The following is a 20,652-nucleotide window of genomic DNA, read 5'->3' on the forward strand; positions in this document are numbered from 1 at the left end:
GGGACAAAGACCAGATACAGGTCTGTCTGGAAAAAGTCCAGCCATTGTTAATATAACAAGAACAGATTGCGTCACATTGTTGTAACCTGTCAGACAAGGAAAGACTGGAATGTGCATGTGTGAACAATGATGACTTCACTGTACTAATCAGTGGGCATGGTCGATGCTGTTGAGTGAGCACGTGTACTGTGTGGCTGTTGCATTCAAAATGATTGAGCGAGTAGAGCAACAAATCTGCATCAGTGTTAAGCTTGACCATTCCTCCTCAGAAACTATTCAGATGATTCAGAGGGCCGCAGCTATGGGCAACTGAAGATTGTCAACTTCATCACAACAATGCACTCGTTCATGCATGTCTCATGCAGTTTTTTGGCGAAGTATCTAATCACCCAAATAGTTACCAAATAGCCACAGGGCTGTATAGTACAGTATACGAAATACAGTCACCAAAGAACTTATATGCATGACCCATGGTCACGAACAATGGTGTGGGGATTGCCTGAGGGAGTAGGGGGTGTTGGTTGGAGGGTGGCAAAGGGAGAAAAATTGGGATAACTGTAATAGCATACTCAATAAAATATAATAAAAAAAGAAAGAAAAGTGACTATAATTTCAAACAGTTAATAGAAAGATAAATCTACACATGTAAGAAGCTCAAGACATTCCAAGTAGAAAAACACAAAGAAATTCACACCCAAATAAGTCATTGTAAAAGGGCTGAAAGAAAAAGAAAAAATTCAGAAAGCAACAAAGGAAAAATGACTTATCATGCACAAGGGAACCCTCATGATTTTAACAACTCATTTTTCATCGGAAAGAACAAAGACCAGAAGGCAGAGAGATGACATAGTAAATGTGCTGAGTTAAAAAAACAAAACAAAACTGTGAACAAAAATTTTATATGCAGTATAACCATCAAAAGTAATGGCAAAATATGCCCTGGCTGGGTGGTTCGGTTAACTGGAGCATCTTCCTGTACACCAAAGGCTGCGCGTTCTATTTCCAGTCATGGTTGCAGATCAATCCCCATTTGGGGCGTGTGTAGGAGGCAAGTGATCGATGTTTCTCTCTTTCTCCTCCCCACTTCTCTTGCTTTAAAAATCAAGAAATATATCCTTGGATGAGGATTAAAAATAATTTTTAAAGAAATATTCAAAGTCATTCAAAGCAAGAACCCACAACCAAGATTGCTCTACCCAGCAAAGCAATCATTTAGAATCAAAGGACATACAGGGTCTGTCCAGAAGGTACCCAGCCACGTAATATGAAAAAGAGACATTTATTGAAGAAGATACAAGAAACATGGCTGTACAATAAAAAGCTTCCCAGACAAGAAAAAGCTAAAGAAGTTCATTACCACCAAACCAGTATCACATGAAATGCCAAAGGGTCTTCTTTATAAAGAAGAAACAAAGAGATAAAAAATATGAACAAAACAACTGAATCTAAAAGACAAAATAATCAAGCAGAACAGAAACAGAATGACCATTCTGATGGTTGCCAAGTAGGAGAGGGGTTGGGGAGGATGATTGAAAATGGTGAAGGGATTAAGAAGTACAAATTGGTTGCTACAGAACAGTCACAGGGATATAAAGTATAATAAAAAATACAGTAAATAATATTCCAATAAGTATGGTGTAAGATGAGTAAAAGATTTATCGGGATGATCACTAAGTCATATAATATCTAATCACTGGAGTATACACCTGAAACTAATATAAATATTACATGTCAACCGTAACTGAAAAAATAAAAAATTACTTTAAAAATCAGTTCTCCGTTTAATGTTTGAATATTTCTTTATAATACTGTCATAAACTGAAATGCATCCCTCCCCAAATTTATGTTGAAGTCCAAAGGCACTCAATGGCCATTCTTACAGCATGATGTATGAAATGTCTATTCTAATCCTTCTCCAATTAATTGGGTTGTCCTTTTATTGTTGTAGAGGTTCTCTATATAGCCTGAACACAACTCCTTTAACAGATACACGTTTTGCTATTATTTTCTCTATCTCTTAATGGTATCTTTTGATGAAAGTTATTTTTATTCTGATGAAATTTAATTTATAGTATTTTTTTATACTTGGTACTTTTTGTATCCTGTTAAAAAAAACTTTGCTTACTCTCTACCTTTTTCTTCTAGAAGCTTTATCATTTCAGCTTCTACATTTGATAGATGATCCACCTTGATTTATCTTTTGTGTATATGTGAGATAAGGTGTGAAAGTGATTATTTAAACATATGAATATCCAAAAGTTCCAGCACTATCCATTTAGAAGCCTTTCTTTTCCCCCATTAGAATGTTTTCTTTGTCAAAATTAATTTCTCAGCTCTCTATTCTATTTCAATTAACTATCTGTACATCTTTATGCCAGTATTATAATTTTGATTATTACAGCATTAGAGTAAATCTTGAAATCAAGTAATGAGTCATCAGCTTTGTAATTCTCCTTAGAAGATTGCTTTATAAAGCCTAGGTCCTTTTTATTTCCATATGAATTACATAATCAGCTTGTTAATTTCTACCACAAGAGAAAAAGCCTGCTAACATAATGATTTAAGCACATTGAGGCATGTGGGAGAGGCTGAAACACGGTTTTACAATAAACCCCACCCCCGGGTGCAGAACCCACAACTGGAAGGAAACTCACAAACTAGGAGCTTCTTCTTGAAGAGTGAAAGGTTTGTACCCCACATCAGCACCCCAACTTTTAAGACCTGCATCTGAGAGACAAGCCCTCAAAACATCTAGTTTTGACAACTAACATGGCATAACTCACTCACAAAGCCCATAGGACTGTAGCAAAATGAAAAACGTCTTAAAAGGCTCATGCACAAACTCATTCACGCCAGGATCCAGCACAGAAGCAGCTGTTTGAAAAACACCCAGACGTTGTGTCAAAGAGATTCGTATGCTAATCTTGAAGCACCAATCTGAGGGGACTGGGCTTGTTGTAATATTCCCAGGTAAGGGAGCCATTGGTGGGCACCATTTTGCGTTCTCCCTCTAACTTGTTAAAGCCAGCAGATGTATTTCTTCTTACTTTACTCTAGACTACTTTTTCTTTTATTTTTCTGCAGCAAGTGCCACCTTTACCCTCCAGTTGGCAGGCACCATTTTTGCTCTTTCCCTCTGTCTTGCTAAACCCAACATGCACTAAGTTTTTTATTTTTTCTCAGAGTAGCCTTCTCCCTCTACCAGGCCCCACAACACCAATATTTTCCAGAAGGCAGCCTTTACACACATCTGCTGTCCCATTTTTTGAGTACCACCCAGGGAGAGCACCTTAACCTCCTGGCTTGTTTGGGGGAGAGAGGGGCAAAGGTAAGTGGATGGCAGGGTGGGGCTTGAGTTTCTGGATCCCACAGGAGGATAACAATTGGAAAGACAATTATTGGCAGGCAATCTCCTCCACAGCACTGCATAAACAGCAGACTGAAACAGCACTCCCCCCCCTTAGCCTCTCTGTGAAAGAGGCCTACATTCTCCAGCTGATAAGTAGGCTTCAGGTTTTACAAAACATCTAGAGGTTGTTCTCAGCGAATGCAGCCAGGGGATGCCATCATTGCACCCTCTGTACCTTGCTATAGCTTGCCAGTATCTTCCAGGTACAAGCTTATACCCTTGTCTAGGGCCTGATTTTTGCAACTGTCACCTAGAGGACACCTCCACACAAATGTGTATATTTGCATATTTTAAAACCTGCTGCCTGAAGATCTGGCTTCCAAGCAACTTGGAAAGAAATACTGAGTTACCCACTTGGGACAATGACAGGACGTGACACATCCTCAACAATTGGGAGCCATTAAAAATAAAATAGTAGGGGAAAAGGGGACAACTGTAATTGAAAAACCAAAATAAAAATAAATAAATAAATAAATAAACAAATAAATAAAATAGGCTTCTTGGACGATCATAAATGTTCAAGGGACAACCACAAACTACCAGGGCATGGTTGAACAAAAAGATTAATCTACACAAGGCCATCCTTCAAGAATTGGAGAGATGGCTATTTCATTTAATACCTAGAAAAAAAACACAAAGTCAAGAAAATTAGATATAGGAATACAGTAGTCCCTCTCTATATAGCGGTTCACTTATCGCGGTCTCACTGTATCACGGGATTTTTAAAAATATTATATTTATTTATTGCGGATTTTTCACTATATCACGGGATTTTGCGGTATTGTATACGTATGTTGTTAAAGTTATGTAGGTTTAAGAGTGTAGAATATGCTTAAGATCGTAAGCAGTGTTTATAAAAGTGTGGAAAAGGTTAATCAGGGGGTAGGAAAGGTTAATAAGGGGCTGGGAACAGTTTATAAGTGTGTGGGAAGGGTTTATAAAGCCTTAAAATATATATGAATACTAAAATAAATTTAAGGTTCCTACTTTGCAGATTTTCACCTATCCTGGTGGCGGGGGTGTCTAGAACGTAATACCCGCAATAAGTGAGGGAATACTGTATGTGCCAAATGAAAGAACAAGATAAAACCACAAAAAAGAACCTTAATGAAACAAGAGAAACTAACTTACCTGATAAAAAGTTCAAAGTAATAGTCATAAAGATGCTCACCAAACTTGCGGGAAAGAATGAATGAACACAGTGAGTACATCAAAACAGAGTTGGAAAATATAATAATGTACAAACAGAAGACACAGATCTGAAGAATACAATAACTGAACTGAGAAATACCCTAGAGGCATTCAACAGCATACTAGACAAAGCAGCAGAAAGAATCAGTAAACTTGGAACTCACCCAATTAAAGAAGCAAAAAGAAAAAAAGAATAAAAGACAAACCAAAAGATAGCCTGAAGGGCATAAGGGACAACTTCAAGCAGACTAGTGTTTACATTATACGGGTCCCAGAAGGAAAAGAGAGAAAGGGGATAAAACTTATTTTTTTTAAATTATGGATGAAAACTTCCCTAACCTGGGAAAGGAAGCAGACATCCAGATTCAGAAAACCCAGAGAGCTGCAAATAAGAGATGCCAAAGAAACCAATGCCAAGACACATTATAATTAAAAGGTCAAAAGTTAGAGATGAGAAACCTCATGCTTACAAGCAGCATTCCCTCCAAACAGCTTGTTATGCATAAGACATGAGACAATGAGCAGATTTTTCAGCAGAAACTTGGCAGGTTATAAGGAAGAACAAAATATATACAAAGTGCTAAAAGAAAAAAATTCCAACTAAATACACTCTATCTGGCAAAGTTACTCAGAAATGAAGTAGAGATACAGAGCTTCCAACAAGCAAAAGCTAAAGTTCATCGCCACCTAACTAGTCTTACAAGAAATGTTAACAGAATTTAAGCTGAAAAGGAAACAGGAAAGTATATTGAAAGGTAAATATATAGTAAAGGTAGTAGATTAATCACACTTAAAGCTAGTATGAAGGTTAAAAGACAAAAGTAGTAAAAATAACTATTACTATTAATTAGTTAAGAGATAAATTAAAATAAGATGTAAAATGTGACATCAAAAACAAAACATGGCAGGGGGCACAATGAGTAAAAATGTAGAGCCTCAAAATGTGTTCAAACTTAAGTTGTTGTCAATTTAAAAGACTTATTACAAATAAAGGTTTTTTTATAAGCCTCAGGGTAACCGCAAACAAAAAGCTATAGTAGGTACATGGAAGATAATTATATTTGTGAATTTATAAAATGTGTGCTTTTGTTCATCATAATTAAGTTCCTTCAACTCTATATATGATGTATACAATGGAGAGTTCTTAGACATTAACAATTTGTAGATATTTAGTCATATCATTTTATTCTAATTCATCATTAGAAGTGAAATTAAATGTACTACTTTCAAATTTACAAATAAACAGAATTATGAGTACAATTACATTTAGAAATACTTGCAAAATCTGCCAGGTCATTTTCTAAAGGGTTGCATCTTCCCATGTAAGAATACAAAATTATGTTTATTTTTATTTTGTGAAAACTTTTCCATATTCCACCTTTGAAATATTGAGTCATTTGTTTGACCTCTACTGTTAAAGAGTACAAAGAAAACATGTTTCATAACAATGAATCCATATTCCAAATTTGAAAACCAAATTTACTTTCTCTTTAAAAGCTACATGAACTACTTTCAGATCTTTTATTTGTGCCAGCCAATCTGTTAGGCATCTTCAACAAAACCCTGGACTTCACTGGTTACCTGGCATTTATTAGGTCAATTATCCTGCATTTGCATAGCAATCACTATATAAAGTACATCAGAATTACATAACAAAGCTCACCTAAATCCAACTTCCTTCGCACTTCCTGAAAAATGTAGGTCATGATGAGCATTCACTATTGTGTCTCTGTTGCCCTCTACAGGAATAGTTCTTGGAAGACACTGATAATAATAAATTGTGAAAACCCAAACAAGCAATACTGACCAACATGGAAAGTCACATCAGTAATCAACTACGTTTATTAAATGTCCTAAAAGACAACATTACAAAAACAATTTATTGCTATGGTCCTTGATTTCTATCATTCTTTTCTTTCAAATAGTTGAGTATGTAATCAATCTATACTCCAGGGAATACAACGTAAGTCTTAAAGAGAATTTGGGATCAGACTACGTAAGTTAGAATCTCATTCTGTCATTTAGTAGCTATGTCCTCACTTTCTCATCTATAAAATGGGGTTAAATAATAACATCTACCTCAAACGACCAGCAATTAGCAAAGTGCCGACATAATAAGAACTCGGGATTATTGTGTTTTTAATGTTATGATTGCTAGTACTATTACTGACACTGTAAAAAAATGGCCAGCACCATAGCTTGGAAGCCAGTGTCTGAGTTAAAATTCTGGCTCAATCACTTACTACTTTATAACCACGGGAAAATTATTTAATATTTTTGGGCCTCAGAATCCTTATCTGAAATGTAGGGATAAGTAGAGTTACTGTGAGGTTTGAATAAACTAATGTAGCAAAGCACTTAGAAGAATGAATCACAACAAGGAAGCACTCGTAATGTTAGCTACTTCTGTTACTATGGATTCAGCTGCCTTTATACAGTACTAGCAGAATTCCGCTCCAGAAAACTGGCGGAATCATGCTTATAGGCAAGACTGTTTCCTAAATAAGCAACATCCCTCATACCACCCCAGCCAAGGGATTCAAGGCATACCCAAATTATAATCAATGCTTCCCACTGAATTGAAGTTTGTTCTCTTGTAGAGTAAGACCATATATATTCCATTTCTACAAACATGCATGAGGCAAAAATAGCCTCATGAGTTATACAAGAAAGGTTTTGTTTCTGGAAAGCCAAGTAATAGGTACAAAACTCCTAATTATAGTATAAACCTTCCCCCTTCCAGTATTACCCAATGTACATGGTTTATTTAGACATTGTAGCTGACTCTGTCTCTTCCCCTGTATCTTCAGTGATGCTTGCCGTATTTTCCAACTTCCAGCACCTCCATTTCTTTGCCTGAAGCCCCTCTGGTGGGATAATTCTCACAGTCTACCAGCAGTCCTAAGCTCCAGACTCCCACAACAGTAACTTGCTTGATAATGATCCCCTGATTGGCTATTGTCCCTTCCCTGGTTTGCTTGCCCACTTCACTCACTCCCAGATGTTCTCAGGGCATGCTTCTGCCTGAGAAGTTCAAAGGCAAACAATAAGTAGAGGCAAGTCTTCAAAAATTGAATATTACATATTTTATATCTCTCAATCTACTTGAAATATTAAATAAACAGAAGAGGATGGTGTTGTATAGTAATAATATAAGAAAGTATTACAAAGAAAGTGCTGATGTGACTACACAATCCTGGGCAGAGAGTAATGCAGGAATATGTATCAGAATCTCCTGAGAGGCAGCTGCCAAGACAGCATCAGGTATAAAAAACTTTATTGGAGGAAACATCTGTTAAGAATAAAAGCGAGAAAGCAGGTGTCAAGAAGAGCTTCAAGGCTATCATGCAGGCCTGAAGACTATGAAAGGAAAAAGAAAGAAGATTGGGTAGTAAGTGAGACTGTAGTGCAGCTCTACTGTTGGCCAGGCTGATAGTAACTTTTCCATTTAAAGTCACTCCTAGAGCAGTTCCATGTGACTGTGTCTCACAACCCTGGCATATTCAGTCAATGGTTGAGACCATGGTAAGCATGACCCCATTACCAACACAACAGTGGATCCTAAAAGATGGCAGTTCAGGCCATCAATCAATCAACTATGTTTCGTGCAACAGAAGATTTGAACACACATTTCCACGGCTGCACCACAAGGAATGATGTTGCAAACTGAAATTATCTCAGAAAGTTGAATAATGTGTGTAGAGAAAACCTTCCTCTTCTCCAAGGTTGTTCATCATCAATATGTACTACTGCTTTGCCTTTCTACAAACTTCATATAATGTAGTATCAAACCATACATATTCTTTGGCCAACTGGCTTACTTCCTCAATATTTTCCATGATGAAAATTACAGCTGTCTACTGTATAAATACTCCACCATTTGTGTATGGTCATGTAAAATCAGTTACTTTCCAGAGTTTTTCTCTTATAAACAATGCCATAATGAATATTCTTGTATATATTCTTGTGAAAATTCCAAGCACTGGCTTTCAAAATCTTTTGGCCCAGAACTACAGTAAAAAATACATTTCATAATGTGATCCAACATACATATACTAAAAAATCTAACTTCAAATCAAGCTTCATAAAAAACACCCTTATTAACTACCAGACATTCTAATGTAGCCTATTTTATTCCAGTATGTTTTTAAACCTCACTGAATTAGTTAATAGCAGCCATTAAATGGGCCACAAGCCACATTTTTAAAAAAATCAAGGATATTTACCTAAGAAAAGAACTGTGGGATCAAAAAGAATGAACAATTCAGCTTTACTAGAACTTAACCAAATATTAAGCATGGTCAGACTTATTTTTTTCTTTTGTGGTAATCAGATAAATATATAATGATATCTCATTTTTAATTTTCAGTTCTCATACCACTAGTGATATTGAGCATCTTTTCACATGCTTATTATCCATTGAGGTTTCCCTTTCCTATTCTTGACCAAATTTTCAATTGGGCTATTTGTCATTTCCTTAATGGTTTGTAAGAAGTTCAAAATATGCTGAAATTACTATATAATGTCCTTTTACCGCCCCCAAAATTTGAAAACATTTATTCACAAAAGTATATGCACCCCTGTGTTCATTGCAGTATTATTCACAGTGGGCAAGACATGAAAACAACCAGTGTCCTTTGATAGACGACTGGATAAAGAAAATGTGGTACGTATATATAACAAAATACTAGTCAGCCATTAGGAAAGATGAAATACTGCCAAATGAGACAAATGGATATATCTTGAAAATATCCAGCTAAGCAAAGTAAGTCAGACAGAAAAAGTTAAGAACCATGTGATTTCACTCATATGTGGAATGTAAAACTGAGAGCAACAAATGAACAAGCAAGAAAAACAAACAAAAACTCACAGACATAGACAACAGTATGGTGATTAACAGAGGGAAGGGGATGGGGGGTATAGTAAAGGGTAAGGGGTTAAATATATGGTAATGGAGAGATCTGACTTTGGGTGGTGGGTACACAATGCAAATACAGATCATGTATCACAGAACTGTATACGTGAAACCTATATAATCTTAATTACCAATGTCACCCAAATAAATTTAATTTAAAAAAGAATGCTGTCTTTTAAATAACATATAATATATATTATTCTTCAATATTAAATGGTTTTTGCTGGACATTTATATTCCATTAATGCTCTTTTAATGGTTTCTATTATCAAATATTTGTATCAGATAAATATCATTTTATACCAGTTTTGAAATATATAATATTGCTATAATATACTGTTTTATAATAATATATCACAGACTTACGGTTAAAAATAAAAAACATCTGAAATGTAAGTAATGTACGTATTTAGTTCAAAATTCAAAATTGTATACAAGGTTAATACAGTAAAACTAGTTTCCTACCACTCCAGAGATAGTCCATATAAATACATATTCTTTCCATTTTCTGTGTAATTATTTTATATCCCTTTTTCACCATCTAACAAGGTATTTTGAGGACTATGTCACGAGCATATAGGCCAACATCTTTCTCGTACTTAAATATTTTTAATCAATTTTATTCAAGTATATAATTTAAGTACACTAAACCACACATATTTAAGTATTCAATTTGATCTGTTTTGATGTGTACACTCCTGTGAAACGATTACCATAATCAAGAAATAAACATTTCCATCACCACCAGAACTTTCCTCATGTTCCACTGTAATCCATTCTTCTCTTTATCCTCATCCCCACTCAGCCACTGACCTGCTTTCTGTCACTACAGAATCATTTGCACTTTTAAGAATTTTATGTAAATAGAATCATACAGTGTATACTCTGACTCATTCATTTTAAGAGCTTGAGGCTAAACTGTGAAGCTTAAGTCATATGGACCTTGACTTTCATGCAAAGGAGAAACATAAAAATTGTTTCAATAAGTGAGTGATAGGTCATAATTTCTATTAAGATAAATCTAATAAAAAGACATAAGCTAAGAAATCAGTTATGAAGCAATTGAAACAATACAGACAATCGGTGAAAGGGCTGATTTAAGGCAGAATTACTGAGGATGCTGTAGTTTAGAAGCCAAATCTATAAGACCTGATAATAAAATATATTCAGACAGTAAAAAAAGAAAAAAGAAGCCATTAACTAAGACCAAAAAACACACACAGAGGATGAGTCTGAGTTAAAAGGAAAAGAAAATATATGGCTTAGCAGTAATTTTAAAATGTCATTAGGCAGCTGAAACGCATATGGAATTCAGGACAGCAACTGGTTTGGGGAAAGATTCAACAGCAACACTACTGTAATTAGGCAGATCATGAAACCAAAAGGAGCTTTGCTATAATACAGGAATACCTCTCAATGTCTGCTTGGAGGATTCCTTTTTTGAGTCACTTTTCAATGACAATGCAATATGTGATGCTTTAATATATAAATTTCAGAGAAGGAAAACTCTGATTCCAAAAAACCTCCGCTGCCTTGCGGCATACCTCTTCAGGGGAAAGGCTAAGGGAGTAAACCCCGACAGAAAATCCGGAGCCGGAGTCCCTAAGGCGGTTTGACGTTGTAGTCAACACCGGCAACTCCTGCGGCGCACCTGAAGCCAAGCTGTATTGACTCCGTCTTTCCCTTGGATCCTTCAGCTGCGAAGAGAGGGGGGGTCTGCTGCATGGGCAACAGCAGACCCTCCATATCACCCTGCCCAGGCTCTGTAGCTTCAGCTTCACTGGAGAGGACACTCCAGCGTCATCGCAAGATGTCGATTCAACACGGGAGGAGACAGATACCGTGTCACTCCCGAGTTGGACTGCACAGCCATTCTCGGCGGTGCAGATAGACTCTTAAGAAGCTACACCATCGTCTCTCGAGACGGACGGCTGCCGCCGACGACGACGTGTAATAAGACTTGAATTATGTAAAGCAAGTCTAGATCTTCTCTTTTCTGTGACCATATCTTTCAAAGTTCTGCCCATTTGCATGCTGCTTCTAACTTGAGAAAGCAATCAATGTAGATTCTGAGGCATTCAATCCACACCAAATACTTTTACAGCAAGGTTTCAATCATTGTTGCCATGTTTATTACATATGTAACTTGCTCAGTCCAAACACATATCTTTTCTAACATAGTTTTCTAACATAGTTTTCTTTTCTTAAAATTAGGTCTGATAATAATCTACTTCACAAAATGGCTCTAAGATTCAAATGGAAAATGTACTGCTCTCACCTGACTGTTGAAACTAATCATATTTGAAAACTAATTCTCCCAAATTTCATGTTGAAACCTAATCCTCAAGATGATGGATGGCATTTGGAGGTAGGGCCTTTGAGGGAAGACCTCGTGAATGAAATTAGTGCTCTTGTGAAAAGGCCCCAAAGAGACCCCTCACTTCTTCCACCAGGTGAGAACAGTGAGAAGACAGCTTCTATGAACCAGAAAGTAGGCCCTTACCAGACACTGTATTTGTTGGCACCTAGATCATGCAACTTCCCAGCCTCCGGAACTGTGAGAACTGAATTTATGTTGTTTACACCACCTAGTCTATGGTATAGTTAGAGCTGTCTGAATGAACTAATACATGTACATAAAGCAATTAGTAAAATATAAAACCTAGTATATGTTCAAATGACTTATTTCTTTTATTTTCTTTTTTGATCCTCACCCAAGAATATGTTTATTCACCCAAGAATATGTTTATTGATTTGAGAGATAAAGGAAGTCAATGGGGGGTGGGGGAGAAACATTGATCGGTTGCCTTCCTTATGTACCCTGACTGAGATCAAGCCCCCAACCATTCGTTGCATGGATGATGTTCCAACCAACTGAGCCAACTTGCCAGGGCTCAAATGATTTATTTCTTTTTTTTCCTTTGAGGGAAAAGCCACTGACTGCTCTATTTTTCTTTGTTTTATTTTAAGATTATTAAATAAATATAACAAAGAAGAAAATAAGCATCCCCAATAACCCTATCACCCAGAGATACATTATTAACATTTTGAAGAACTATAGATGCTTGCCACTCATTTCTTATAACTATATATATTTGTCATTCAAGAGCTACCCTAAAAAGCCTGTATTATACTGTAACTTATAATTTTAACAGGGTATGGACTTGAATTGCAAGTATTACAAAACTTGTGTGCAAGAGTTTCTCAGTTAGCTAGTGAGCCAGCCAACCACCCAGCATCTCCATACAGTTGTGACTATTTATAGCAGCTTGCAAAGGATAACTATATCCTTGGTTCACAGACTATTTCCCCCCAAAAGAAGCCAAGAAACAAATTAAAAGTCCTCAGAAATTGGTATTTCCTGATGAGAAAATTGAAGTTTCTGAAAATTAAGAGTAAAATACTAAATTTTTATTCAGTGATGGCAATAACCTGTAATGAGAACAAATCCATAATTTTTTCTATGCAAAACAAGAAAAAGGAATTCCTGAAGCTAACCTTATTGAAGACTGTTACTTTATCAGTATAGAACCTGCTCATAAAATACCAGATAAAGCTTGAAAATTATAAAGACAAGTAACCTGTGATGTGAAGTTACGCACAGGAATCCCACCTTTGTCAAGAGAAATAAAGTGCTTTAAAAAGCCAGGAACATGGTCCTGGCCAAGTGACTCAGTGTCAGCATCGACCTGTACACCAAAAGGCTGCAGGTTCGATTCCTGGTCAGGGCACATATGGGAGGCAACTGATTAACCAATTGATGTTTCTTTCTCTTTTTCTCTCTCACTCTCTCTCTCTCTCTCTCTCTCTCTCTCTCTCTCTCTCTCTCTCTCTTTCCGTCCACAATGAAAAAGTTTTTAGATGTAAAGGTTTGCTAGTCCAGTTCATATAATGAAAGGGCAACAGAAACTTTTAAGTCATGACACAACACTTTCTGGTCAGATCAGATGTTAGATGTAACTTTTTCCACGGGTGTTTTGGTAGCAGTCTCATGACTGAGAATGGCCCTTTGGGACCTGAGTTGAGATTTAAATGTATGTACAGGATGGCATTTTGCTTTTTTCATTAAGCATTCTTTCATAAACATTTTTACCATATCAACAATAAGAAGTCCTCAAAAACACAAATCTTAATAATAAAAAAAAATTCTAAAATATAGTACAGGTTTTAAAATATTTTGTTGTGATATACACATAAAAGTTTTACCAACCCCTGGCTGCTGTTGCTCAGTGGATTGAGCATCGGCCTGCGAGCCAAGTGTCACTGGTTCGATACCCAGTCAGGGCACATGACCAGGTTGCACGTCAGGTCCCTAGTTCGGGGTGCAAGTGAGAGGCAACCACACAGTGATGTTTCTCTCCCTCTCTTTCTCCTTTCCCCACTCTCTAAAAATAAAATAAGTAAACAAAGAAATAAATTATTTTTTTTTAAAAGGAAAGAAAAGCAAAAAGCAGGCTTTAAAAAGAAGTTTTACCATATTAACCATTTTCAGGTGCACACATCAGTGGCATTAAGTACCTTCATAATGTTGTACAACTACCATCACTATCTATTTCTACAACTTTTTTTTTCATTTCTATAACTTTTCTTCATCATCCCAAACTCCGTACACATTTAAGAAATAACTCCCCTTTCTTTTTAGTACTAGGTAATCTCTACTTTACTTTCTAGCTCTACGAATTTACCTATTCTAGGTATGGCATATAACTGGTGTTATAAAATGTTTGTCCTCTTGTGTCTGGGTTATTTTACTTAGCGTAATGTTTTCAAGGTTCTTCCTTATTATACCATGTAGCAGAATTTCCATTCCTTTGTAAACCTGAATAATAATTCATTCTGTGTAGATATACATGTGTATATATATATACATACACACATTTATATACACATATATAGAGTGGGGCAAAAGTCAGTTTACAGTTATGAGTAGGTGAAACAGGTTTACTATTGTATTATTATTAATTAATGTATTATTTTTCATATGAACAATTATAAACCTACTTTTGCCACACCCTGTACACACACACACACACACATTTTGTTTATCCATTCATGTAGATGGATTTTGTGTTGTTTCCACTCTTTGGCCATTTTAAATAACGCCACTATGAACATCATTGTACAAGTATCTGTTTGAGTTCCTGCTTTCAGATCTTTTGAGTATATCCAGAAGTAGAATTCCTGAATCATATGGTACTTCTACGTTAAATTTTTTGAGAAACCACCAAACTGTTTTCCACAGTGGCTACGCCATTTTATATTCCTACCACCAATGCACAAGGATTCCAATTTCTCCACATCTTTAAAAACAATTTTCCTCATTGACAGATCTCAGCCATCCTAATGGGTATGAGGCAGTATCTCAATGTTTTGATATGCATCTCCCTAATGACCAATGATGATGAGCATCTTTTCATGTGCAGGACGACACAAATAGATCAGGAAGGTGGCCAAAATAAAATAATAGGCACAGGATTTATCCTCCCTTCTGAAACAACTGAAAAAGGAAAAGAAAAGAAACCAGACAAAATACATGAAACAATGGTTCTCAAGATAAAGGATATCAGGTAAGAATAACAATAACCCATTAAAGTCAGGGAACAAAAAACTGAGTTCTACAATGGTTCCACCTTACTTTCTTGATAGAATTTCCAAACCACACAGTAAAAGGAGGGAAACTGAGGTGAAGCCCAGTAGGCTCCCAGAGTTGGAGAGAGAGTTCTGAGTCCAGGCAGACCAAAGTAGCTAGAGTTTGTCAGAGTACCACAAAAGAAAAAGCTACATGGAAAACCCCAAATATTCCCTTCAAGAATTCAGCAGAGTACTGATCAGCACATGCATGTAAATAAAACTATCCTAGACCAGGGAAAGAACCATCCAGAAGTATTAGAACAGTACCCAGTGTACAAAGAAGGTCAGAAAACAGTTCTTATTCCTGCCAGTCAGACTGGAAAAGCCCACAATTCAAAGTATTACACAGAATACTCAGGAAGGTCTTGCTTCAGCAGTGGGACATAAGAGTGAGCACTTCCCCAGACCCATCTAGCAAATCATAAAGCAATACCCAAAAGGATAAAATTGTTTCAAAGTAACTGCACCCCAGAGCATGCCCTGAAATATTTGAAGAAATTTTTAAAAATCCAGCTCCCAACAACATGAAATTCACAGTCTGTATCCACTCAAAAATTTCCAGCCATGCAAAGAAGCAGAAAAATACAACCTATAATAAAGAGAACTATCAATCAATAGTAATAAACAAAGAAATGATACAGATAATGTATTTACAGAAAAATCCATTAAAACTACTATAAATATACTTTATTTTACAAAACATAGAGAAAGTATGATTGTGGTAAGAGATATAGACAACATAAAAAGATTCATATCAAATTTTTAGAGATGACAAATACACTGAATAGTATTAACAAGTTTAAAAGATTATTAAACTATAAGATATAGAGAAAGAAGACATTCAAAATAAAACAAAAGGGAAAAGATGATTTATAACACAACATCAAGCTGCCTAATTAATATACATATAATCGGAGTCCCCAAAGCAAAGAAAAATGCAAAAGACTTTCCAAATGTGACAAAAACTTTAAACCCTTATGTGAAGGACAGAGTTAACATGGAGAGTTGGAATAGGTATCCTTCAAAAGCTTACCTGTAATGTTGATCCTTGCCTACCTCTGGGAGCCTAGATTTTAGGAGGCTTACCACCATTCCCTAAATAATAAGAGTGGCTCCCTATGCTGAAATTGTGCAAACAACAAGGCTTATGCTGACTGTTTTCCTTCTTGAAATCTGAAATGTTGGTACATAGTAGGCAGAGTTCCAACATTACCAGTCTCCAATAAAACTCTGGGCACTGAATCACTAATAGGCTCCCCTGATAGACAATACTTTACACATGTTATCAAAACTCACTGGTGGAGCAATTAAGCATAATCTGTGTGACTTCACTGGAAAAGGATTCTTGGAAGGGAGTCCATGACCACACATAAGCAAATCACAATCAAAATCTTAAAATATGCAGAGTGAGACTAGCTTTAGGCTTCTTCAATTTTCTTTTTTTAATCCTCACCCAAACACATGCTTCTTGATTTATTTTTAGAGAGGAGGAAGGGAGGGAAAGAGAGAGGGAGAGAAACATTAGCATGAGAGAGAAACATCTATAGGTTGCCTCTCACGTGCACCCCAACAGGGGACCGAAGCAGCAACTTAGGTATGTGCCCTGATTGGGAATCGAACACATGACCTTTCAGTTTATGGGATGATGCTCCAACCAACAGAATCAGATAGGGAGCTTCAGGCTTCTTGAGAGCAACCCTGGAACTAGGAAACAATGAAGACTTCAAAATTCTGAAGAAAAATTATTTCCAACATAAAATTCTATACAAATTTTCAATCACATATTAAAGGAGATAAATGCATATTCAGACATGCCAAATCTCAAAAAAATTATCTTTCACAGATCCTTTCTTGAAAGCTCCTGGAAGATGTGCTCAATCAGAATGACAGGGAAAACTAAGAAAAAAGGCAGACATGGAATCCAGGATTAAGACGCTCCAAACAGGGGGAGGTAAAGGGAATTCCCAGAAGGAGAAAGAAGGGAGACCTAAGGATGGCAACATCCACAAAGCAGAGGATGCCGAGTTCAAATTGGAGCAGTTAGGAGATTGTGGGAAAGGTTCTCCAAGACAACAAAACTGATAAAATGCCTGCGATATCTAAAATAATCTTAACAGGAGAGCTATGCAAAGGTGAAAAAATTAAGCTATGTAAACAAAACCCCAAAATAATTAACTCTAAGGAAAATAAAGAGTTGTGAAGGAAAAGTAATCATAATATCTGCCTTGGTTACAAATACTATTTATTCACAAGTATGTAATGCTGAACACTAATCTAACCAAACCGTGATATATCTGTTCTGTAAGAATGGAGGGATGGGAAAAGTTCAATGGGGAGCCGGTGGTGGGCAGTGGGTGAGAAGAGAACTCAGTATTTATCCATATTTAGAAGTACATTACAAGCATATTATTTAGATAAGTAGGTAAGAACAAAAGAATACACTAAGAGTCAAAAAAGTTGTTATCCTCGAGGAAGGAGGAAAAAAAAAACACCAAAAGGCTATGATTAACAAATGCTATAAACAGAATAAAAAATTCAGAAACAATTCATTCTTACCTTAGGAAGCTCGGATACCCTCTCTTCACTTGTCAAAGAATGACTGCTTGCACAAGAGACAGAGTCTGATATTTCCACAGTACTCTCACTGTCTTCAAATTCATCATATTCATTAGCGTCTTCCCTGCTACTGTCACTCTCCCAGTCAACAAACTGTAGTTCACCTAGAAAATACAATTTTAAACTTAATTTTATATAAGCTAAGCACAATTGTAAACCCAACTTTATTAATTTTTAAATCTAGTTTTTATATTCTCAGTAGTTAAGAAAGATCCATGTTGCTCAATAATTTAAAAATGTATTAAAAGACAGTGAAAAGTAAATTCCTACTACTCTTCTCGCTAGCCATCCTCTTTCTCCTCTTATCCCACTACAATTCTCAGGTAACTACTTTTATTAGTTGTTTTTGTATTCTTCTTAAATTTCTCCAGCATGCTAAACCTGTTAATTTTGTCCTTTCTGATATATATTTTTTAACTTAACATGACAGGTTTTTCCACATCATTAAATAGAAAGCAACCTCATTCTTTTCTGTAATATAGTATTCCAATGTATAGTTGGCCTATAGTTTATTTAATTAGTCTTCTACTAATAAAGATTTTGTCAAAGATTTTCACCAAAAATTTTTAATAGATATCTCTCATCAGTAATGAAACAAAGTAAAATTTAGTTTTTAGTTTACTTCAAAAGCATTATCTAGATGCTACTTCTGCAAAATTTTAATTTGAAAGTTAAATTATGTTCATATATTAAATAATAAAATGTACAGACTCTAATTTGCTCTGCTTAAAGAGATGAATAATTAAGGATAAATTATTCTCTGAGGTATGGCATATAACATAAACCTTTCCTGCATTACAAAGCCTGAGAACTCCTTCACAGCGACTTCAGCAACTAAGAGGGCTAGTAAGGTATCTTGGCCCTATTTCAGAGGTCTGATAGCAACAATCTCACTTCCAGATAGTAGTAATATTAAGAATAAAAAACTTACTAGCTTTAATATTTGAAGGTAATTCAAAATAAAAACAAAGAAAAAATTTAAGCTGAAGTTAAAAGTATGAGATAAAGCAAACAAAAAATAAGTCTTATTTAATCGGATACGGTTGTTCCAGAAGATGAGGTAAAAGTCCACTGTAATAATTACCAAAAACTAGAGGTCAGAGTAGTTTAAAGAAGCAGCTCCATAATGGTAATTATTTCCCATATCTTACAGCTCACTCATTCATGAAAGCCAGACAAAGGAATGCTGAGCTATCACACCAGGAAGCCACGGAAAGCCAGAGGGAGAGCACAAGTGCCCTCAGAGCTCCAGCCACTGCAGCGCATAAGGTACATTTTTGTAGCATTCATTCATTCATGCAACAAAATCAGTGCCAATTAAGGGCCTATTCTGCCGTTTCAGGCACAGTAAAACATACACACACACAGAAGAGAATACAGAATACTGATCCTAACTTGGACAAGTCCACAGATGAACAACACTTACATTGCAAAGTGCTGAGTGCTGCAAAATGATCTATCACGACCAAGGCTAACAAGGTCTTTCATTTGGTCACAATAATTTTATGAAACAGGCAAGACAATTACTGTAAGACTAAAATTTCCATTTCACAGGTGAGAAAACTGGGTTTCCCAAAGTTACATTAAAAAAAAAAAAAAAAAAAAACAAGAGGAAAGAAATTTTTAAAAAGAAAAATATTTTCACAACTTTAACTCAGGACTCTTCCTTCTCAATTCTAATTCTGTGCCTGAAAGCCCAGAGACTCTAATCCAATACAGGTGGAAGAAGGCCTGGGAATATTGTTTTTAAAGCTCACTTAGTAATTCTGATAAGAAGCCAGGTCTAGTAACCACCAGAACAGTGCTGAAGAATACAGCAATAAAGTTAGACATTCCTGGCTCGGAGTATCAGTTGCCACATTTATTGGGTGACTCTAGGCAAGTGACTTGACTTTTCTTAAACTCCAATTTTCTTCTACAAAATAAGGATCCTTAGCTCACAGGATGTAGTAGATAACAAAACGAGATAAAACAAGAACTTTATAAATGGGAATTAAAGATAAAAAGGAGAGGAATAAAGGAAGGAGAGGCGAGGGAAGGAAAAGAGAAGAAAAAGTTAAACAAGCAATTGTGCTCATGAAAGGATCTACTCCAAGAGATCATTTACTTGCTGTGTAATGGTCAACTTATTTAAGAAGTCAACAGTTTGCTAACTCATTTTAAAGTAAAAAGCATCTTTTCATTCTTAAATAGAGTTTTGGAAACTACTGAATATTAATATAAAAGATCTTTTAATATAAGAGGACATATACAGTTTTTTTAATACCACTTTAAGATGTAATTCACACCTCACTGTTCATCCATAAAAAGTATAATTTTTAATAATGAAATTACATTCTGAAATATGTGAAGACAAACCAAGAGTTTCATAACAATGAATTTCATTTAATATGGTTGAAATAATAATATTGAGCTTACGTATACGGTCTGTTCAGAAGGTATCCAGCCATGTAATATGAAAAAGACATTTACTGAAGAGACAAGAAACAGTGTACAGAGGACAATGATGCCTCAGTCCCCTTCAAACTAGTCACCTTGGGACCTCAGGCAGTTCTCCCAATTGGTATCACATGCTCCATCATATTTTCCTAAATCTCTTGGACGGTCTGAAATCTCTTCTCTTTCAAAGGTGATTTTAGTTTTGGGAAAAGCCAGAAGTCACAGGGCACCAAATCTGGGCTGTCAGCGGGCTGAGTCACCTGGATGATTTGATGTTTCACCAAAAAAGTCTGCATGAGACATGATGCTTGAGTGGTCATGCTGTCGTGAAGCTGCCAATCACCAGTTGCCCATAGCTATGGCCTTCTGAATCATCCAAATCGTTTCCATGGAGGAATGTTCAAGCTTAATGCAAAATTTGATGTAGATTCATTGCTCTACTCACTCAGTA

The 20,652-nt window shown here is 36.0% G+C and overlaps 1 protein-coding gene across 3 annotated transcripts in view; it reads right to left on the reverse strand.

Annotated features, from left to right (window-relative positions):
- Positions 1–20,652, reverse strand: part of SPIDR (scaffold protein involved in DNA repair) — a 396,715-nt gene that overhangs the window by 366,649 nt on the left and 9,414 nt on the right. For all 3 annotated transcript variants that reach the window (XM_090283719.1, XM_090283718.1, XM_090283717.1), the window contains exon 2: positions 17,703–17,866. The gene's annotated coding sequence lies outside the window, so the exon portion shown is untranslated. The remainder of the gene's footprint in view (positions 1–17,702; positions 17,867–20,652) is intronic.

This window comes from Furipterus horrens, unplaced genomic scaffold, assembly GCF_987537825.1.
Source record: "Furipterus horrens unplaced genomic scaffold, mFurHor1.1.pri manual_scaffold_7, whole genome shotgun sequence".
NCBI classification, from domain to species: Eukaryota; Metazoa; Chordata; class Mammalia; order Chiroptera; family Furipteridae; genus Furipterus; species Furipterus horrens.